At 41.3% G+C, this 21948-nt stretch overlaps 1 pseudogene; it reads left to right on the top strand.

The window, feature by feature from the left end:
* Nucleotides 1-8286: 8286 nt before the first annotated feature.
* Nucleotides 8287-12326, top strand: LOC138612738 (putative nuclease HARBI1; annotated as a pseudogene).
* The last annotated feature ends 9622 nt before the right edge of the window (nt 12327-21948 follow it).

The raw sequence follows: 21948 nt of genomic DNA, 5'->3' as shown, positions 1-21948 counted from the left end.
ATAGAGAGACTGGCTGGGATGACAAGAAGCTCAGTCTTGGATAGGTAGAGCTGAAGATGATTTAGAGATCTCAGCGAGACATGACGAGATCCGTACTGAGACTGTAGTGTCATCTGGTGGGAATGACAGGAGGAGCTGGCTATCATCTGCATGGCAGTGGTATGAGAAACCCTGCGAGCAAATGATTGCACCAGATAGATTAGATTAGATTAAATGATTAATTTATAGCTTACTGTATAAACCCTGATTTGTGATGTAGTTGGTCCCATCTTTTCTTAAAATGTATTGAATGACATGAATTGTTTTGTATACACCTAGGAATCATGTTTATGTTGAAAAGATATTTAAAAGACAAATATGGCCCTTGTTGAAAAGACAACCCAACTCAAAACTGGTTCGAAAGTTATTTCACCGACTATTTGAAGACGTTGATTAAACTTTTATGTTTTGATTTTACCTGCTTCTGTTACAAGATTCATCACACATTCACACACATATTAACTGGCTAAAAGAATTGTATAAGCAGTGGCGTTTTTATATGTAAAAAATTGATGGGGCACCAGCTACTTCAATAGAAAGGCTACATACCAGGAAGACTTTTGACACGTCATCAAACAGCACTGGGCCAAGTCTCACGCACCGACCGTGAGACTCACACAATTGACACTTTTCACATGATCTCACGTGACAAGTCCATTTACTCAAGCAGTTAAGAACAAATTCATAACTTATGTGTTGCAACAAAATGGCCCAAAGAACTGTTTAATTCAATGATCAAACTATAAAAAAACTTTAAGATAAAGAAAAACACATGACAGGCTCTTTCAATTGTCATGAATTTACTGCATGGAACCTGTGGAATGCACCATTATGCAGTGCTCACAGCCTACCTTCCAGTGTCATAGTGTTAAATCATAGGACATAATCAGTATAGATAAGATTTGCTAAATGTGAAGTATTTGTAGATAGAAGCACAATATTGCGCAATTAATCTTTCAGTTCTAAAGTTATAATTATGAGAAATTAGTTGGCATGGATTTTTGACTGAGCAGTGACTCAGTCAACTCAGTTTGTTTGAGGCGAAACAAGTTGCCGTTCTGACTAAAGCTGAGAAGTAAATAGATCATAGTTTACATATGTTGTCTGTGGAGCGCTACCATGCTCTCACTTCTAGTTTTAGTTGTAGTCCACTGTATAATACGTGGATCAGAGTGTGCCTCTGCCTCACCTGTGCGTAAAGGCGCACCTAACCATCATCCCTGTACCCAGGCCTTATAGCGATCCAAAGACACATTTATTTCAGCCTGGGACAACGTTTGAAAATGTGACATCATTGAAAGCAAAAGATTTCATCGAGTCAAGTGTATATTTTCGCAGACGGGATGTCGCAGAAGACAGAGCACATACACGAGTTCCATTACCACTCCATAGGTGCATGGACGCACTGACACTCATCACCATCTATATAAATCGATCCAGCATAACAATATGGCCAATGCACGAGCCATCAGCAAAAAGGCCGGGACCAATAAATATAAACTGAAACCCTAACACAAATGATATGCAATTAAGGAAGATGCTATCTTCATAGATTAAACATTACAGCAGATAATTATCTGTGAGATTTAATGATAACATTTGTTTGCAGTTCTTTCTGACGACAGCTATGCCCCATCTGCCCCGAATGACTGATCACCACTGTGTATAAGTGAGCAGTGCATCACAGTCCCCAACGAAAAATGTATTGCATACATAGGTTTGGGTTCGATCTCCTGAGGGCCGGTTTAAAATTTTGATGTCAACTAAAGAGAAAGGAGGTCTGGGTCTACCTAAGCTTAAATTCTACTACTGGGCGGCCCAGTGGTGTGCAGTTGTTAAAGATTTAGAGGCTGGATGGGTCTCTTTTGAACAAAATTCCTTACCAGGAATATCACTATCCATCCTCCCATTTGTTATTGATCAGTCTCAGAAAAAAATTCTAATTAATAATGTATGGATCAATCACACTGAAAGTCCAAAAGCAGTTGAAGGGAGCCGTAGCGATGTCATGGGCCATGCCCATATAAGGAAATGTAGAGTTTCTCCCAGCCATGTGTGATAGTACGTATAGAAGATGAGCTGAGAGCGGGGGGAGCGAGACGTCGATCGTTGTCATATAATGTGAACTTTGGCTATCAATCACCTGGGGTCTCATTTATAAAACAGTGCATAGAATCAAGGGGTGGCTGTGGCCCAATGGTACAGTCGGTTGTCTTTCAATCGGAAGGTCGATCCCCAGCTCCCTCAGTCTACATGTCGAAGTGTCCTTGGGGCGAAAGGGCAAGACACTAAACCCCAAATTGCTCCCGGTGAAATGTGAACCCCCAATATCCAAACTGAACCATGAAATTGTGTTTTTCCACATAGGATTTGCTTTCATCTGGTGGAAATTTTAGTCACTGATTTACAGTTGGGCACAGTGTATGAATGTGTGTGTGAATGCGTCATGTAGTGTAAAAGCAGCTTTGAGTGGTGGACCAAAGACTAGAAAAGTGCTATATAAGTGCAGTCCATTCCATTTAGAATCCATACTAAAAGCGTACATACCCAGAAAACCAGAAAATGGGGTGCTAAAATAAAATTCTGATTTATACAACTGATTCACCTGCATGCAGTGTTCCCTTGATAAATCACAATCAACCTGGATATGTGCACACGTAGATAGATATTAATAAAACCTATGGCATTGTGTTCAACAATTCTTTAACGCTTTTTCAATTTTCTATTATTCTATTTCTACACCCATAGAGTTTGCAATTCACTTCAATAGTATACTGTCACAGTTTCGAGTTAAACAAAAAGGTGAGGACCCAGATGCAGACTTAGATGCTAAGGTTTAATAAACAAAAGACAAAAAGGAAAATCAGAAGACACAGCAAAAAAACTTACAAACAAAACCAGGAACAGGGTAATCCAAGGGACACGAGGAAATCAGGGGAGGCATGAAGATAATCCAGAGTAAGGGACATAGACTCACACACGATGGACGACAATGAACTGGCAACGAGACAGGGGAGCACAAAGACTAAATAAACTTATGAGGTGAGGCTAATCAGACACAGGTGGGACAATCAAGGGGCAGGTGAAAACAATCAGGGCAGGGCACAGAATCAAACAAGCGGGAAACACAAAGGCAGGAAGTGGACCAACACGAGAGACAAGGTGACAAAGTAAAACAGGAAATGATCTAATCAAAAAGACACAAGTGAAATACTTAAGACTAAATTGTGACCCGAACATGGAATACACTAAACACAAAACTAAACAATGAGAACTCATGACAGGGAGACAAAGTGACATGGTAAAACAAGAAGTAATATCTAAGCCCTGAAATATACACATATCAGCATTCACCCATTCATACACACATATACTGTATACTGTATAAGTATACGTTCCTTGAGTGGTTAGAATACCAGACAGGTGCTTATAAGTTAATTTACCCTTTACCTTTAAAGGGAAGGTGAGCTGCTAATGAGGCAAATTTTTCTAAAACGCCAAACAATTTCAACAAGTGACAACAGGAATCAACATATAGAGGGAGTATGCGTGTTTCAGAAATAATAAAACAAACCCACAAGCAAAACAACTTACCAAGGAGCAGTTGCTCTCCAATACAAAAACATAGATAGTTACACCCTTTAAAAACTTGTCAGGAAATAAACACCCAACACCACCATTCTAATGCAAGCTTCCTGATCCCTGAAAGTACAAAGATTTAGCCTTGCAACAATAAAGCAGACTAAAAACCCCACTCCTGTTATGCTATAATGCTATTTTAAGCCAACAAAGGGTGAATACTTACCTTGCTGGCCTAGATTTTAAGCTGATAAAGACACCTGAGAGTACCAGCAAAAACACTGGCCTGACAGTTAGAGGTTAGCAGTGTAGCTGTGCTTCTCTAATTGCGGTACATGAAGAGCAAAAGATAGCTCTAGCCTTTGCCCACGGCTTTTTTTGTTTCAACCAGCATTTGAAAGATTACCTCCACGAAGAGATACAGGGGACATGTTTCATGAAAATATGGCCTTTTAAACTACGTGTTGTAACAATATAATGGAGATAGGGCTGCACTATGGTGAGTGTTTAGCGCTGCTGTCTCACAGCTAGAAGGTTCCAAGTTCCAATCCAGGTTCTGACAAAGTGGGCCTTTCTGTGTGGAGCTTGCATGTTCTCCCTGTGCATGGGAGGACGTCCTCCCACAGTCCAAAGACATGCTCATTAAGTTCATTGCAGACTCTAAATTGCCCGTGTGAGCATGAAAGTTTGTCTGTCTCTGTGTCAGCCCTGTGATTGACTGGCGACCAGTCCAGGGTGTACCCCGTCTTTCACCCATTGCCAGCTGGGATAGGCTCCAGTCGCTGTGACCCTTAACAGGATAAGCGGTATAGATAATGGAGGTAAATAAAAATTAAAAAGATAAATGATGAAATCACAATTTTTTTGCGGTTTAAATTTTATCTCTTCACAGAGTTTCAATGAAGAACCCCCAACATCCAAACTGAACCATTAAATTGTGTTTTTCCACATAGGATTTGCTTTCATCTGGTGGACATTTTAGTCACTGTAGTCAACCACACAGGTGGAGAACAGTGGTAATAGAGTGTTTCAACAAGTTGATATACAATAAAGCCGGGGATCAGTTCACCTTTCCACTGGAAATCTTCTGTGAATAAAGCCTCACCCTAAAATTGCGGACTGTGCTGTTTAAAACCACCGCTGGTTTCATTGATGATTTGAGCAGAAAGTAGAGCAAAAGGTCATCCTTTTCATCATTCAAGCTAAGTCCGTCTGTCCTTTCTTCAGAGATATGATGGTTTTGTGTGGCCGTTACTGAGAGCTAGCAGCAACACATCTCCTTTGTCTGAGCTTTTCTCCTGTAAAACAAGAAAGAGGGAGAATAGGAAGACAGAAAGAGAGAAAAAGTTTAGCCAAGCAGAGGAAGAACACAATTCTAGAATTCAAAGATGAGAATTATGAAAGATGTGAGGGGATAGAGGGCAGGGGAAGCAGTGCCAGGGAAAGGAGAGGGTAAAGAGAGTGAGAAAGCCGGTGAGAAAAGGGGAAGACAAGACAGGGGCAGAAGGTAAAGAAGGGGAGATGGGGAGGGTACATGTGCATGATGTGTGAGGGAAGACATCAGTCACTTTGCGAGCACAAGCCTATCCCTCAGTGACCTATTTTATCCTCTATCAGCATGCTGAACGAGGGAAGAGACGAGGCTGATGAATAATAGAGGAGAAGAAGAGATAAATGACAATGAGGCTGCCTTCCTCTCATTCACTTCAGCCCCTCTTCTCCTTTTTTCCCTGCAATCCCCTTTTTTATTTTTACTCCGGTACAAAAAATGAATTTATAAATAATACAGATATTTTTTGGGGTGCAATGCTGACGTGGAGGCACATACAGTGTAATCGTCAGAGATTACACATGTGTGTGTGCGAGACAGAGAGAAATGTACAGGTACATTAGTTTGAGACAGGGATGTTTCTACGTTTTTGTCAGCTTGGTGTTCATTATATTGCATGAAGATAAGATAAGATAAGATAATCCTTTATTGATCCCCAGGGGGGAAAGTTCGGGTATGAATAAATAGTTAGCCTTGGTATTTATAAAGTATTAGCAGAAGAACTGATTCATGCTTGGCTGCCAGGACCTTATGGATAAGGATATCAAAGTGACTTAAAGAGGTGACTCAACCCCATTTGTTTTTTCCAATTGGATGGAAGCCATAGTATCTTTTTATGTATGTGTATTATGTATGCTATTTCGTTAACTTAACAGTCTGCTTGGTGTCTTTATGATTCTAAGCTACATACCAACACACACTTATGTAGCTACTGACCGACTTTGTGAGCTTGTTGATTGCTTGGAGATGGCACACACTGTACAGACAGACCAGATGGTGAACTAAACAATAAGCTGTTGCCCTATAGAAGAGAAAAATATCATTTGAACTCATACAAAGCAGGAGTGGCTGTTTTTTTTTGTTTTTTTTAATTTACTGTCATTGTCTGATACAACACGGAGGCACTCGTCAGCACATTTGAACTTTGAAGTGTTTTTAGCTGGATTTTTAGATGGCATATAGGCCACAGTTCACACACATAGTTAAACCAAGTCAAATAGAAACCACTGATGTGTCACTGAAAGTGACAAATAAAAAATACATCATCAAGTCAAAATCTTTATTCAAAATTCTTTGACTACGAACCATTTAAAAAAAATACTGTATTTACAAATATAGCAAAATATTAGGTACTTTTACATTTCAATCAGGAGAGACTTCATTAAGATTGAACAATTATTTATTTACAAGTTTGGAAAGAATGAAATGTGTAAAGTCTTTGGCGATTAGACTCCATCATGATATCTTCATGTACTTGAAGATGTCGAGAGGCCGAGAGCAGGATTGGATACCCTCCGATGCAGTCTAGACACTGGAGTGGAGGAGGGTCGCAATGATCGAGCTGAAACGACAAACTGTCTGCGTAAGAGAGGAGAACAGATTTAAAATTTGACAGCAGCAGGATGATTGGTCGACAGACGTCGAAGCTGAATCTGGTTGATTTAGTACTTAAATAGTATACGCCCATAATCAGCTGATCACCAGACAAGAAGGACAGAGCGGGAGAGAGAGAACGTGATGTGAATGAATGATGGTAATGAATGAATGAGTATGAACATTCTCCCTGGTTAAACGTAGGCTCAGCTACATTATCAACTGATGGAATGGCAACTGTAATGTGACAGGTGTTGCTTGTGGTCATGAACCCACAGAGAACATTCACCTGACTCACCAATTGTATCAGCTCTTTGCATCCTGAGTCAGGGCCTTTTTACTTTATTGATGTGAAGGCCCACAGATGAAATGTTTTTAGTTTCCTCTCTGTTATCATCATGCCTTCTACATCCCATGACACTTTATATAAAGTAAAAACTTTCTTTTTATCATGAAAAAAAATCTTAAGCAAAACTGTGTCAAATTGGTTTAGTATAAAATCGATAATGTTAACAGTTATATTGTTACATAAATAAATCATACCTGTACAAAGTTAGTCATTAGCGCCTGTTTCATGTGTCTACCAAAATAAGATTTTCTTTGCTTGTACATAAGTGTGGACGTAGTCTCAGTGACGTCACCCATTGGTTTCTGAAGAAGCGTTTTGAAGCCCAAATTGCGCCGCCGCTGGTGGTCGCCATATTGGAAATGCCAGAGCCGGCTAATCCAGAGGCAGACAAAGAGGCGGAGCGTGAACGAGCTGAAGCCTATGACTGAGAACAATGGGCGGTCCGCATTAATCAGCCAGTTACGGCTATGAAGCCATAAACTGTATAAATATTAATGAATGAGCTAGTTTTACTTTGATTCTGTTTGTGATGGTGACTGATGGCAGGTGTTTAGTTATCAGAGTAAAGAAGTAGCGGACTTGTTGCTCGCTCGCCCGGTAAGATAGTGGCGAGCCAACACGTATCAGGAAACGTAAAATAACCGGCTTCTCATCACTACGGTCCACGGTAATCTTTCCGGGGAAAAGCCATCAAGTCCTGACTCCTACTGGCCGACGATTAAATAAATGTTTGATAAACACTAAACGGGCTAACAAGCAGCTAAAGTGAGCACAGCATACCTGCTACTTAGCACTATAAATATATCAATACAATTATACTTGCATTTAAGTCACCGAAAAGCAGGAGCTCAGACTTCTTGCATGGCCTTAAATTTCCATAATCCCACAGAGAGACAAATTATTTGTCCAAACTTTGAATGAAAAAAATCCCCCAAAGGCACCAACAACATAAACAGTTCAGTGACTGTGTCGTGTTGATGTCTAGCAGACAGCCAGCAGGATCCACCTGTCAATCAAGTGAGCGGGCCCCTATTATTTAAGGCTTAATATAATATATGCACGGGTGTGTGCATTGGCTTTATTTTTCAACACCAGAGGTTGCCGCTTGGTGTTAAATGAGAGGTTAAAATGATGACAATCTTTGTTCTTTTTTTCTGGTTTTCTGTAATTGTAACAATTACAGAAGCACTTTTGTTGAGGTGTTGCATGTCAGATTACATAATTACTTAATTAATTTGAAACGTGTACTGTTCATTAAAATACTTGTTTTATGTTAAAACAGGAGTTCCACTCTTTTATTTGAGGAATAATTGCTATACTACAGAGTTAAATAAACTCACAACCAGCTGGGTACATCGACCTAGAGAAACTGAATAGCCCTTAACTGCTGCACAAGATGCGGCTCTGGCTCTACACTCAGTCTAAAGCTGTGCCTCGATCTGGTAAATGCATTTAATGTTGTTTTGAATTCTCCTAGCTAATAGTTACATGTACCACTTCCATGCATGCAGTGTGGTCATTGCTAGGGAACATCTCTCTCGCTAGAGCATAAGTGCAAACAAGTAGACCCACATAACGCTGAAAAAATATTTTATTGTATTATCATAATAATAATTTAACTTTTTTCATATGGCTCTGGCTCCATCATTCACCTCTTTTTTTTGGGATAATGCCCTCCCAGGTTTTTGGACTAGGTTCAGGGCTTGACATTAACACCCACCAACCCACCAAATGCAGGTAGAATTGAGCAGTGGCGGGTGACTCACTCACTCTCACTAGCCACTCTGGCCTGTTGCATTCTATTTTTCTTCAGTAAGGAGACTGCTTTAAAGTTTTTAATACGGGACGATCCGGAAACGACGAGAGGGAGAGACAGCGCGGAGAGAGAGAGATGATCCAGAGTATGATCTATTATCAGTTTGTCAGAGTTTATAATCATGTGATCCAGCAGTGAGCAGTTTATAATCATGCAGCGCAGTGATGACACCGATCTGTATGTGGTTCTCATACTCTGCCCCTGACTAAACAGGGTCGCGATCTGTCCCCGTATGTCTGTGAACAATCATCTTTATAAAGTAACTACATCCACAGGTTGTGAATGAAATGAACCGGAGGTGATCCACGCGTAGTTTATCATGCGGCGCAGGGAGGAGGAGATATGACACAGATCTGTCTTTCTACCCGGTTCAATATCATCGCAATCTGTCCGTATTTCCGCGCACAGGTAGGCTACTATAAAGTATGAACTCTCCACATGCTGCCATATGCTGTGTACTTCATATATTTCACTGATGAACACAGGCGTCAGGCTTCATCATCAAACAAAGTTTCACGTCATCACTTCAGACCATACTCACTTCGATTACTGCAGCCTTTATCATTACTATGCTGTTCTTGCTAACTCATTATTATAAACCTGTTATCATTACTCTGCTTCTCTCGCTAATTTATTTTTTGCTAATCTTCAGACTAGTCTACCACTATTATTGGCATTGTAACCTTAAGTATGTATTACCTGTTGTTGTTGTTGTTGTAACAAGAACATATGTTGTTGTTGCTCTCTTTGCCTGTCTCTGTCCTGCATCTCCTTCTATCCCATTTTCGGCCCATCCAGTCGAGGCAGATGGCTGTTCAACATGAGTCTGGTTCTGCTCGAGGTTTCTGCCTGTTAAAAGGAAGTTTTTCTGCCAGTGTGCCGAATATTGCTAAGTGCTACTCATGGTGATTCATTTTGGGCCTCTCTTTAAATAACATAACAAGGAGTCGGTCTAGACCTGGGGTCCGTTTCACAAAGAAGGTTCAACAAACTCTGAGTCTAACCCTGGACTCTGAGTTGATCTACTCTGAGATAGGAAACTCTGAGTTTTCGGTTTCAGAACAGCTGATCAGAGTTAGTTCAATCAACTCTGAGTAGGTTCAGCCAGAGTTAAGTGCGTGCACGCTGACTATAAAAAGCCAGCATTAATGGAGCCTCGATACCACGATTCACCATGGCAACGGTACACAATAAGAGGTCCTCCTACGTCACACCAGTGGAGCTCGAAATGCGGACGTTCAGCGAATACGAGCATGTTTTTAGAAAAATAAAGTAACACGGCTGCAGCTGCAAAAGAGAGAGAAGCGGCGTGGGAAGAAACTGCTGCTCGAGTTAATGCGCTAGTTTAAACTGGTCTATTTATTTAATACTTAATCACGACCGGAAGCTAAAATTTATAGTAATTTAGGAGCAAACCAGCGGGAGAAAAAAACATACATGGAAGCAGTTAAAAATAAAACACCTGAACATCATTCAAAGGTAAGGCTCAGGCAGAGCAGGCTCATTGCTGAACCTCACTTCAATCATATTTTCAATATTAAACTAATGAAACATCATTCAGTGGCTGTTTTAATGTGCATTAGCCTTATCCCTAACATGATGCTGACTTCACATACATTATAATTTATGTTGATTAAACTGAATTGTGTTAGTTCAAAAAAAATCCAATAACTTCTTAAACGTCTCATTTGAGCGCTCTCGGCAGTAGTGGTGGAAAAATCTAAAAGTTATGACTTTGACACAGATTTGTCTTTTGATTTTTTTAATCATAATTATAAAAGACTTTTGCAAAGCGGTCAGAGCAGCACAGAGACGCAACATTTCTTTTTTTTAAATTTGTAACTGCTCAAACACGCGTGAGACGGGCTGAATGAATGAGGAAGTCGAATGAGGGTTTTTTGTATTCTAGAGTGAGGAGACAGAGCGAAACTCTGAGTTTCCTGAAGAAAACCTGCTCCCGACCAGGTTAGGTTCATAGAGTCTGTTACTACAGTAACTGACCGAGAGCTTAAGTTACCTCTCTCTGTGAAACAGGCTAGAGTTACCCCTCTTTCTCTGGTTTGAGTTAACAACTCAGAGTTTGTTAACCCTGAAATGAGGGAAACCTCGGGTTTGCCGTTTCAGAAAGAGTAAACTCTGAGTTGGTTACTATGGTAACTGAGTCTGTGAACCTAACCTGGTCGCGAGCAGGTTTTCTTCAGAAAACCTCTAGGCTGTAAAACCCTCATTCGACTTCCTCATTCATTCAGCCCATCTCACGCGCGTGTTTGAGCTGTTACCGAAAAATTAAAATAAGCGTTTGTCTGTGTGACAAAGAAGATAATTTGCGACCATGGCATGTCCATTTATCGACGACATAGTTGAAGAGGGGGCTGCACTTCTCCGCAGGGAGTTCAACCCTCATCGGGACAGGATGATAAGACCCTGATTAGATGTCTTTTCATTTCCGAACCACTTTTTATTTGAGCGTTTCCATTTTTCTTTACAGTCACTGCGTCATATGCACACTCTTCTGCAGCCGCACATCACAAATATCACCCACCGTCGACAAGCACTCACATCTGAGCAAATTCTTTGTGTTGCCTTACGTTTTTTTGTGAATGGAAGTTTTCTTTATAATATTGGGGATGCAGAGCACCTCAGCAAAGCCACTGTCTGCAGGGCAGTGAGGAAAGTGTGTCTGGCTCTCAAACGTTTTTTGCACATTTTTGTCTAATCCCCTGGCCACAAACCACTGAGAGCCATGAAGGAGGAATTCCACAGGATTGCAGGTAAACGATGTAGAAATCTGTTTTAAAGAATGATAATGTATTGTGTACTGTTAATGACATGTTGCTGTGACCTCAGACTAGGATTACTAATGTCAGTTTATTCTAGGATTTCCCAATGTGATTGGGTGTGTCGATGGAACCCATATTCCCATCAGGGCTCCCTCTGAAAATGAGGGAGACTATGTAAATAGAAAGTCCATCCACAGCATTAATGTGCAGGTAGATATGACCACAGTGTCAAAATGTGAAAGACGGCATCACAATCCTGCAACTAACATCTGTCATTCTCTGCACTGTCAAGATCATATGTGATGCTGCACATCTAATCACCAATGTGGAGGCCAAGTGGCCCGGGTCTGTGCATGACTTGAGTCTACTGTAAGCCACAGAATGGAACGTGGTAAGTAGCCTCGACCTTTGTTCAATATAATTCACTTGTCTCTCTCCTTTGACACACTCAAAATATCCACTACAGGACACTTTGACGGCTATCTGCTGGGTGACAGGGGGTACCCATGCTGGCCAACATTGTTGACCCCTTACCCTGACCCTGAGCCAGGCCCCCAGCAGCGCTTCAATGTGGCCCACTGCAGGAAGAGAGCTCGGGTGGAGATGACCATAGGCCTGTTGAAAGCCCGTTTCCAGTGCCTACGTCACCTCAGGGTAACCCCTGAGAGGGCCTGTGACATCATTGTGGCATGTGTTGTTCTCCATAATATTGCCACAATTAGAGGAGAGCAACACCCTGCCCTACAAATAGAGGCTGATGAAGACCCCATCCCTGCAGCTGACATGCAGGATGGAAGGGCAGTCAGAGATGTCATCTGCCACAATCATTTAGCTGTCTAAGACACTTTTTGAAAATTCTTATAGTTCTTTAACATGTCTTACCTTATTTAGATCATACATACTTTAAAGTCTTAGTTATACTTCTTAATTCCAACCGATTAGCCATTGTTCATATGTTTGACCTTTGACCCATTTACACAGTGCTTCTCAGATGAGGCCTGGATAGTTTTCTACTTTCTGAAGCCCAAGGACACTGAGTACTCCTATCTCTATAAAATGCCTGTGTATTCACTCATTTCTTTATCATTCTCATTAGGCTCTCTTTGGTTGCCTCTCTGTTATGCTCTGACCCTTTGCAAAAGTCTTTTATAGTTATAATAAAATAATCAAAAGATAAATCTGTGTCAAAGTCATGTTTTGTAGATTTTCCACCACCACTGCCGAGAGCAGTCAAAAAAGACAAATGAGACACATTTTATTTGATCCTCTTTATTTCCTACAAATACAAAAGCAGACGTTAATTACTGGAACAATATTTAAAAAATAAAACAACAAAATTCACCTGTGAATATGCACCCACCTCTCACTTGTGTTGCAATAATTCGATCTCCAGCGCTGTCTTTTTATTCTGGAGGTCCAGGAACACCAAAGATGTCTCCTGTACAGTTCCTTTACAGGTAACTGGGAATACATAAGGATGACATTAAATCCTGCAGTTCATGCAGAATTAACCTCTGGCATTTAGTGACTCACTGTGTACACCTGTGCTGTGGACTCTGATGGACCCTCCTCCTGCTGCCCAGCCATGCTCTGTTAAAAAGGATAAGAATGTATGTTCATACTTTAATGTAGGCTACGCGCCACAATATTCCACATAAGAACTTAAAGAGCAGTGAATGGGAAGATAATGCCAGATATCAGTAACATATCATTTTAACATGTTACCTCTGTAGGCCTCTCTGTGGCAGCAGAGAGGGTCCCTTCATCTTCTTCCTGAGGTTCTTCCTGTTTAGATGAGCATTAGGAACACTTTACACTATTTGGTCATCTCTGGAGTATTGAGTAGCCTACTTACAGCTGCAAGGTGTTCTGTCGTTGGATGGGGCACGACAAGGCAGAGAACCCCATCACAATCTGTTAGGACAAATGGCCATGGCTATTACATCAATCAATTAATTTTTATTTGTATAGTGACAAATCACAACGAAAATAATGTCATAACACTTTACATACACTGCAGGTTTAGACCGTACTCTTTATTTCTTACATCTTATGAAGGCACTTGTGTCCTGGGGGGTGACAGGCTCAGATGAGCTCCCCCCAGGGATTCCCTCTGCCACTGGCCTCCCCGTGTTCTGGCTCAGGGCCAGCTCCTCTGCCGCAGTCAGAGGTGGTGGTGCTGGTCCTCCACCTGTTTTGCGGGCCTCTGCCTTCTTTCTGTTGGCTGAGCAGAATTTAAATGTATTGAGGCCTAATTAATGAAATGCATGTGAAGTCAGCATCATGTTAGGGATAAAGCAGCACATAAACAGCCACTGAATGATGTTTACTTTAATATTTTAAATATGATTGAAGTGAGGTTCAGACATGAGCCCATTTTTCCTAAGGCTTACCTGTTTGAATGATGTTCTTATACTTCATTTTTAGCTGCTTCCATGTGCGTTTTGATCCCACTGGATTGCACCTAAATTAATATAAATTTTAGCGTCTATTCTGTGATTAAATATTTAATTAATACACCAAGTCAAACTTATGCGTTCACTCGAGCAGCGATTTCTTCCCACGCCGCTTCTCTCTCTCATGCAGCTGTAGTCGTGTTACTTTATTTTTCTAAAAACATGCTCGTATTCGCTGAACGTCTGCATGAGGCTTTCGAGCTCCGCTGGTGTGACGTAGGAGGACCTCTTTTTGTGTACCGTTGCCATGGTGAATCGTGGTGTCGGGGCTCCATTAATGCTGGCTTTTTATAGTCAGCGTGCACGCACTTAACTCCGGCTGAACCTACTCAGAGTTGATTGAACTAACTCAGATCAGCTGTTCTGGAACCGAAAACTCAGAGTTTCCTATCTCAGAGTAGATCGACTCAGAGTTCAGGGTTAGACTCAGAGTTTGTTGAACCTGCCGTGTGAAACGGACCCCTGCTCTTTTTGTGTCTTGAGATAACTTTGGTTATGATTTGGCGCTATACAAATAAATTTGATTGATTGACTCACCCGCTCCGTCCCTCTGCGCGCCTGCGCAGCAGCTCTCCCCCTCTCTGTGCTTTGAGTCTGCATCACAGTTTTTTGTATTATATGAAGTTTTTTTTAAGTCTTATTAAGGTGAATGAGGCTCCGTGTTCATTTGCATACAGATCGGGACATGAGCACTACCTGCACACAGTATTGCCTTGTGGTTGCTTGCCAGTGATCACACATGAAGCCCCTGTGAAGAATCATAATGTGGCTGCACATAAGTGTAACAAAGCCTGGGGAGGAGACAACTCAGAAGAGAAAACTTGATGAAACAGAAAATGAAAAAGAGACAAAGAAGAGAAAAGACCAAAAGGTCAGGTCAAATTGGCTGATGATGATCCAACAAAGAAAATAATGTAGCTGTGCTGACTGTAGGACGTATGGCTGTGAAAAAATTGTGGCTAGTGAAAATGTTGAGTGGCTAGTAACTTTGGAAACCACTAGCCACAGTGGCTGGTGAGCAAAAGTTAGTTAAAGTTAATGTCAAGCCCTTTAGGTCCCATCCTGCCTGCCCACCTCAGTCTGTGGTCTGTTAAAAAGGGGAGGAAATTATTCTTATTATTGAGACTAATTAAAAATGAATTTAATAATGATTTAAGTCACCTGTCCTTGAACTTAATTAACTGTCTTTATATACATAGGATAGGATTAGGCTAGATCTATATTAGGTAGCTAGTTTATACGCAGCTTCTTAAAGGACACATCTTGTTAAAAAACTCCTGCTCCTCCACACAATTAGACAGGATTACAATGAGCCATGTATCCCTTTAGCCATTAGTAGTAAAGCCTTTTTTAGATTCTTTCATGATATAATCCTCATTAACATTAGTGACAAAGTTTGTCACATCCTACCCTTACCTGGTACAGATTTTCCCTCAACACAGGGACCTTAGACACAGCTGCAAAACCCAATATGCACCTAGACTGTTTATCTCCAATTGACCTTTGTGAACTTACTCAATGATTTAATTACATCAGCCATAACATCATGACCACTAGTGGGTCGGATATGTTAGGCAGCAAGTGAACATTTTGTCCTCAAAGTTGATGTGTTGGAAGCAGGAAAAATTGGCAAGTGTAAGGGTGTCATGGCCAGCATGGTCAGAGCATCTCTAAAACTGCAGCTCTTGTGGGGGTATTCCCGGTCTACAGTGGTCAGGACCTACCAAAGGTGGTCAAAGGAGGGAAAACAGGTGAATGGGCGACACGTCCAAGGCTCATTGATGCACGTAGGGAACGAAGGCTGGCCTGTATGGTGCGACCCAACAGAAGCGCTACTGTAGCTCAAATTGCTGGTTCTGATAGAAAGGTGTTACAATACACAGTGCATCGCAGTTTGTTGTTTATGAGGCTGCCTAGCTGCAGACCGCTCAGGGTGCCCATGCTGACCCCTGTCCACCGCCAAAAGCGCCTACAATGGGCACGTGAGCATCAGAACTGGATCACAGAGCGATGGAAGAATGTGGCCTGGTCACGACGTTTTCTTTAACATCATGTGAATGGCTGGGTGCCTGTGTGTCACTTACCTGGGGAAGGCATGGCACCAGGATGCAGTATGGGAAGAAGGCAAGCTGGCGGAGGCAGTGTGATGCTTTGGCAATGTTCTGCTGGGAAACCTTGGGTCCTGCCGTTCATGTTGATGTTACTTTGACGCGTACCACCTACCTAAACATTGTTGCAGTCTGAGTACACCCCTTTATGCAAAAGGTATTCCCTGATGGCAGTGGCCTCTTTCAGCTGGATAATGCGCCCTGCCACACTGTAAAAATGGTTCAGGAATGGTTTGAGGAACACAACAAGTTCAAGGTGTTGACTTGGCCTCCACAGTCCCCAGATCTTAATCCAATGTAGCATTTGAGGGATGTGCTGAATAGACAAGTCCGATCCATGGAGGCCCCACTTCGCAATTTACAGGACTTAAAGGATCTGTTGCTCACGTCTTGGAGCCAGATACCTCAGCACACGTTCAGAGGTCTAGAGGAGTCCATGCCTCAATGGGTCAGGGCTATTTTGGCAGCAAAAGTGGGAACTAAAAAATATTAGGCAGGTGGTCATAATGTTATGGCTGATCGGTGTTAATCTGTTAATCTTAACCACCAACCTTTCTCTTAGACCCCATCCTGTCACAACTAGCTAAAGGAAGTCTCAACCTTAGTTACCACTTCTTTGTATGATTAATCCGTCTTTATAAACAGGCTGTGTATCACAGTCATTTAAAGTAGCTATAATTTAACTTTTTCCTAAAAGGCATTTTCTTCATTCCACCATAGCTCAGAGACAGCATTAGGGGGAAAAAAAACTTTCTAATTGCTTAGGACAGAGGACTTCTCTATGTACTTTTAGATCTTATGGTGGCATTTGACAAAATGACCATCACATCCTGTCACAGAGACTAAACACTTAATTGGCATTGAATGGAACCACAATAAACTGGCTTAAATCCTATGTGCCAGATTGATCTCAATTTGCATGTTAACAATGAATGCTAAAGTCACAGTCGAGCCAATCACAGCTGTCATTGGGTGAGGGATGGGGAACACCCTGGGCTGATCGGCAGTCAATCACAAGGCTGACACACAGAGACGGACAACCTTTCACGCTCACACCTGTGGGCAATTTAGAGTCACCAATGAACCTAACCAGCATGCCAAACTAGAAAAAGAGGGATACTAGGCGCTCACGGTAGCAGGTTGTTAAACTCCACGGCCCGTATTCATAAAGCTTCCTAGTACAAAGAGTTGCTCCTAGTGAAGAAATTCTAAGATAATTCTTAGAATCGTGACGTTTAATTTCCCCTTAAAGTTAATACTAGATCCTGGTAAAGATAAAAGTTATTCAGAAAGCATCTCAGCCCTGAAGAGAGCTCCGAAGGTGAGAAACTGTTAGGAGTAGTGAGGAGGACTTTTAAGAGGCTTCAGAGTTTCTTAAGCAAAGAAGAAAATGGAGGAAAGACGGAGAGATAGGAGAAAAGTTCTCAAAACACTGAATAACAGTGAGCTCATTAGACAATAGCCTACAGAGTGGATCGTGCAGGGATCATGTTTGTGGTAGATCTCATTAGAGATGCGACGCAACAAAGCAATATTGCCAGAAATGAAAGTGATCACAGCATTAAAATATTTGGCAACTGGAAAAATGCAAAGTGCAGCAGTGATGACTTGGGGCTGTCGCAACCTTCAATCAGCAGAGTGATTACAATTAAAGGGAATAGGCATGGGTATAGCGGGCTTATGGGACGCACATCCGTATTATTGCACGGGCATATTTTAATTCTGCATCTAAGTAAACTCTGACAGCAGTTACAAGTAAGAGGTAAACTATCTCACCTGTGCTTGCAGACTGTTTGGGTGCTACATTCTCCCCTCTCACGTTAGACTTTAACACAGAGCGTACCACTACTTTTCGCACTCTTCACTAGTGCACACAACCAGAGGGAAAGATGCATTTATCTGCTGCGCTACATCTTCCCATGCCTGCCTCTTGGTTTGAGCTGTAAAACCGGGGCTGAATTTATGTTCTACAATGTTTTTTTATTCATCAACTACTTGAGATAAAAGTAAACACTGTCCCTCCATCCAGTTGGGTTTTCTGGTTCTTCTTGTTAAATGCAGCAAACGCAGATTCTTATAAGCTTTATAAAGGCTGGCCAGCATTCCCACAACTTGCGAAGATGAGCCATTTTCCCTCGTTAATATCAGTTAGATCAAGTACTAAAATTAGCAGCAGTGTATATAAAAGTGATCAGGTAAATATAACTGCATGTGAAGATGAGCATGTGTTTCAAACATTCTGTAGGCTTTATACTTTAAAGTGTGGCCTAAAATGTATTCAACAGAGATGTTCAGTACATAAAAAGGTGTTCATAATTACACAATGTCTGAGTAAATTCTATGATTAGGCCGATAGATTTCACTGTCCTTCTCTGCCCATCATCACTGAAAGAGCTTTTTTTTGGATCAGCCAACACAGCTTCTGAAAGAATGTGTCATACCTAGCAACGGGGTCAACCACGCCTCCTCACTAAGATAAAGGTTTCTGTCCCTTCCTTGCTCAGAGTTGCTCTGAGAGTGTTCCTAAATCACTCCTAGGCTAGGACTCCTTGCTAGAAGTTTTTAAGCAAAGTTAGGATCTTTCTGGGAGTATTCTGAGAATGTTTGTGAATACGGGCCCAGGTGAATGCCTGGCGCTCTTGAAGGCTAAAAAGTTAACTGTCAAAAGAAGGGAAGCCACTGGGCTTCCTTCAGGCACACCCGCACAAGACAAGGATTTAGTTTAAAATGCCTTTATTAAATCAGAGCATCTCTCGTAAAAAACATCAATATTACAGGAGTAAACGCTGACCGGTTTCAACCTTCATTGGGTCTTCTTCAGGGCGTGGCTAGGAAGAGTCAGCATGACTGCAAGTGTGCCTGAAGAAAGCCCAGTGGCTTCCCTCCTTCGACAGCGACCGAGCATGCCTTTGGACTGTGGGAGGAAGTCGGAGTACCCGGAGGAAACCCACGCATGCACAGGGAGAACATTCGAACTCCACACAGGTATGACCACTTCATCCGAATGGGGATTTTAACTAGAAACCCCCTAGCTGTGAGATGACAGTGCTGACCACTGCACCACATTGCAGCCCTTAAAGGAAATCATATACCATATCATATATCATATTTGGGGTAGACGGTAGCTCAGGGGTAGATGGCAGCTCAGTCTGTAGGGACTTGGCTTGGGAACCAGAGGGTGGCCAGTTCAAGTCCTGCTATGGACCATGCATAGAATTGGGGCTAGTAGCTGGAGAGGTGCCAGTTCCTTTCCTGGGCTCCATCAAGGTGCCCTTGAGCAAGGCACAGAATCTCCCACTGCTCGAGGCGCATGTCTATATGCAGCCCCCTCACTCCGACATCTCTCCATTAATGCATGTCTATTGGTTCCTGTTTGTGAATGTGTGTAATTTGGGCGTTTGTGTGGGTAGCACGTTTGTACTAACAGAGTCAAATTTAATTTCCCCTCAGTGATTAATTAAGTATCTCTTCTTCTTCTTCTTCTATTACTTACTTAGGCCAGGACTGATTTGAGCTCTTCCCCATTCCCCTCCACCAGCTATCATGCCAAACCCGGCATTTTGTCATTGCCAATATCCACTGTCTCTAATAAGAGAGAAGGTTGGTGAATTCTTCAACTCAAATCAATGATGGAGCGGCATAATTCAGATAAGACAACTGTGCATTTCTGATTACCAGTCTGAATCAGTAATTTTATGTGGAAATATTCACCTGACTACGTTTTTTTGTTTCATATTAGATTCAAATTTCCTCCACATATGATCCATAACACGGGCACAATTTAGCAAGGAAACATGCAAGTCTTCCCCCTACCTTGGGGCAAGTTGTATCATATGACTAACCTTTTGTGATGGTCCCGGTGTAACAGTATTTTATGTCAAGGGTTGAATATTGGCGCTATCATTCTTTTCAGTCAAAAGCTGTCCACATCTTACTGATGATTGGAGGTTAATTTTTCTGTAATGTTAAATTAAATCAATCAAAATGCTCACAGTAATATAAGACGGACTGGCTTCCCTGAACATTACTTTATACAGCAAAGCCTCTGCACTCCACGGTGGAGGTGATGTTGCCACTGTCTACTGAAATCTACAGGTGCCCAGTATCATTTGTTTTCTGCTTTTTTTGCATGATATATTTAACTTTTTACATTACAGGTTTCATAAGATCAGGTAACTAAAATTGGTAAAGCATGCTGTGTAGCTAACCTAGGTACAGCTCAATTAGCTTTAGTTATGTAGCCAACAGCAAAGCTAGTTTTGTTACCTTGTTAAAGCTGCTGTGAGGAACTTTCTGTTTAGGTTGATTGTGGCGCCCCCTGTGGAGAAAGCCGTACCTCTTATCTCTTTGCAGATTTTGTCCTATACACGCTTAAGTGGTGCTTTTTAACAAAAAAAAATCTTATCCTGCTTTCTTTAACAGTCATATGTATCACTCGCTTTAAATCTTTGCCCTGGAATATGTAAACAAAGGCAGCATGCAGTTAATCACTTCATCTGACACCTACCCTCATCTAGTGGTTTCAGGCTTTAAAAATGACTATATAGAAATAATCTTGTCGCTGATGGTCTGGTTTGCTTTTGTGGCTCATATAGAGTTATCAGAATAAATTTAAGTCTGTTTCATAACTATCAAAAAACAGGGGCTTTAAAGATTGTTTTAAGTTCTTTATTTTCTCTGCTTAGTTTAAATATTCTACAATATTTAAACTAAGCTATATAGGCTAGCTCATGATGAGCACAGCAGTTTTCCAGCATTTCTTTAGACATTTCTGTAAATTTAGTAGGGTAACCTTAAACTCAGTTGGAGCCAGCAAAAAAAAAAGCCGGTAAGGTTACTTTATGGCATTACAACACGAAGATTTAGCTTGTTTGTGTTTACCTGTGCTATTATAGAGCTGACTGTAAAAAGGGAAGGAACGTTGAAAAGGTCAATTCTACCAGCAAGTCCTCGGCTCACTTTGCTCAGTAAATATTTTGGTGTAGCCTACAGTTAAAAAGCACTTTATAAGAATTATTTAATTACATAATAACTATATAGTATTTTCCGCCCTTGCAAAGTCCCATCTGAAATGCATGCAATGACCTTTTTCTGTTTTTTGATTTTGAAGTATTGCGGTAATAAATCAAAATGTTGTGAGATTCTACCAGGACAAGGAAATATTTATAAGAACTCTGATATTTCCCACAAGGACATTTATATTTCAGGCTTTGCTTTCTCTTCATGCGCTGTGTCAATTGAAAATTACCTCTAAGAAAAGCTTTTCTGTCATTTTTGGATAGTCCCACTGCCCACTTTGGAGTACACAGGGCAGATTTAGTGCTGCTAATGTCATCAAAATGGTTCCAGGCCCCACCAGATATGCTTTCAGTCATGTCCAGGACATACAATCAGCATTTAAGCTCTTACTCACACCATCAATTTAGAAGGATATACCTGAGATGACCTACGTGACTGAGGATGAATGTCTGGTTGCACTTCGTGGGCATGTTTTGTTTTAAGGGCTAAGTAATGAAACAGAAACTTAGGTAAAAAAAAAAGGGACTATTATCATTTTCATGAAACAAGCCCACAACAAACAGCAAGAGGGTGATTAGCAGTGAGGGGTGTTTGTCTGTCCAGCCATTTTGCTGCACTGTTTGAGGTGTTCTACATTTTCAACGTACGATATAGAGGTAAGGACTCCAAAAGCCTGGAATCATTTATGAAGTAGCTATTACTGGTGTAGAAATGTTATACACCAAGTTCAGTTTTGTTGTAAGTGATGTTGGTAATGAGGCCAGTTGACTGGAGGAGGACTTCCCCCTCCATATAGGCCAATACTTCAAAGTGCCAAATAGAAACACTCATCACCATACGAACAAATTCAATGAAATAATCTACGAGACTTCTTAATGA

This window comes from Semicossyphus pulcher, unplaced genomic scaffold (assembly GCF_022749685.1).
Source record: "Semicossyphus pulcher isolate SPU_LCO1_2020_fin unplaced genomic scaffold, fSemPul1.0.p SCAF_8, whole genome shotgun sequence".
NCBI lineage: Eukaryota > Metazoa > Chordata > Actinopteri > Labriformes > Labridae > Semicossyphus > Semicossyphus pulcher.
This window is presented reverse-complemented; position numbering and strand designations above follow the sequence as displayed.